Genomic DNA, 1,825 nt, shown 5'->3' on the forward strand with positions numbered 1-1,825 from the left:
GTGTGGGTGTGGTCCGGTCAGAGTGCTGAGTGCAAAGTTGGCACTGTTACTCCAGCCCCAGGCTATGCTCTGAGGACCCTGCAGCCCAGTGGCACACACATCCCTGTGTGGCCAGGAGGAGAAACAGAGCCCTCTGCTCCTGCCTGTGCCCAAAGGGAGGTCTCTTCAATGTGAGCTGAGAGTGGGTCGCTGTTGACACTAGAGATACATCTTCCCAGAGAGGCTTCTCCAAACCCAAGTATTAGGGTGGATCCTGAGCCCAGACACCCATGAGGGCAGCTGGCCACCTTCTCTATGTCACAGTCTGTCACCACTCAGTGGAGGATCAATTCATGGACATGCCAGGTGCAGAGAGCCAGGGACTGCTGTATCCCAAACACTTAGAGACCCTTGCCTATTTACACTCTTAGTTCTCAGGATTCTCAAAATTGACTGCACCAAGTTTTATATGATAAACAGATGTAAATTTCCAGAAATTCTTTTATTCAAATATGACTTACTTTTAGTATTTCTTAATAATTTAAAGAATTGATTACTGTTCATATTAAATCTAAATTTAAAACATTCTAATTAAATTAATAGGTAGAAAATATTATATAATTCAGCATTTCCACAATAATGGATTTCAACTTTAATGGTGCCAGTGTGTTCTGAGCACACACAACAGTGAGGTGTGTGGATGTCACAAGCACAGCACACACTATGCCCAGTCTCCTGCCCAGTCCTTTCCCATCCCCCACATATATCCTCCCCCTGGTCCAGATGCTCTGCCCTTCTGACCTCCCTACTGTTATTATTTTAATGTGTGCATTACCATTTTGTGAAAATGTGACATTCCTTGTGGACAAGAATGATGTACAACATCCACAGAATTCTCATAGGACATTGCAGGAGGAAACCAAGTGCCCAAATCAAGCTGGACAAGCAAACATTTGTCAAGTCATTGAGAAATGCCTGTCCACATTATGCTTTGCTAAAGGTAATAAAGGTAAAATATTTCAAGTTCATTGTATGTTAATGGGGATATAAAGATGTTCCTAATTACTTTCCATAAATCTTACTGTATTGGATGTTTGGTCACAGTGTGGCCAAGATTAAAAATGGTTGATTCTTTAAGAGGCAGGGCTGGGGGGTGGGGGTCAAGTCATTGGAGCTGCTGCCCCTGGAAGGACTAGTGCTGGTCTCACACACTGAGGGCATCCTCACCACAGTGGGTTGTCACACAGGGAGGCCACACCACAGACTTGGCCACTGCAGTGTGCAGCTGGTGCCCTTCCCACCTACATACCCCACTGTGACACAAGCCAGGGGGCCTCACCTGACTACCACAGGTGGGACTGCCCAGCCTTGGACACTCAGCCTTGAGAACCGTGAGTCAAACTGACCTCCTTTTTCCACACAGTACTTAGTATAGCAACATAAAGGGACTAATTTGTGTTATTTATGATAAGTTTTTTTTTCCTACCTCAATAGTTTAAGTATTTATTTCTTACTGGGAAATGTAAAGTATTAATAAATTCAGTTCTATGCTACACTTGAAGTTCAACAGCACTGCTAGACTCATTCCAGTTTCATTTTTTTCTTATAATTTTTCTTTTTATTATTATTTTATTTGTTTTAATTAGTTACACATGACAGTAAAATACATTTATGCACTTTGATATCATACATAGATGGGATATAATTTCTCATTTTTCTGATGTACAGGTTGCAGAATCAGATTGATCATGCAGTCACATGTGGACATATAGTAATAATGTCTGATTCATTCTACTCCCTTTCCTATCCCTACACCCCCTCTCTTACCTTCTCTTCACTTCCCTCT

This window comes from Urocitellus parryii, chromosome 12 (assembly GCF_045843805.1).
Source record: "Urocitellus parryii isolate mUroPar1 chromosome 12, mUroPar1.hap1, whole genome shotgun sequence".
Classification (NCBI taxonomy): Eukaryota; Metazoa; Chordata; class Mammalia; order Rodentia; family Sciuridae; genus Urocitellus; species Urocitellus parryii.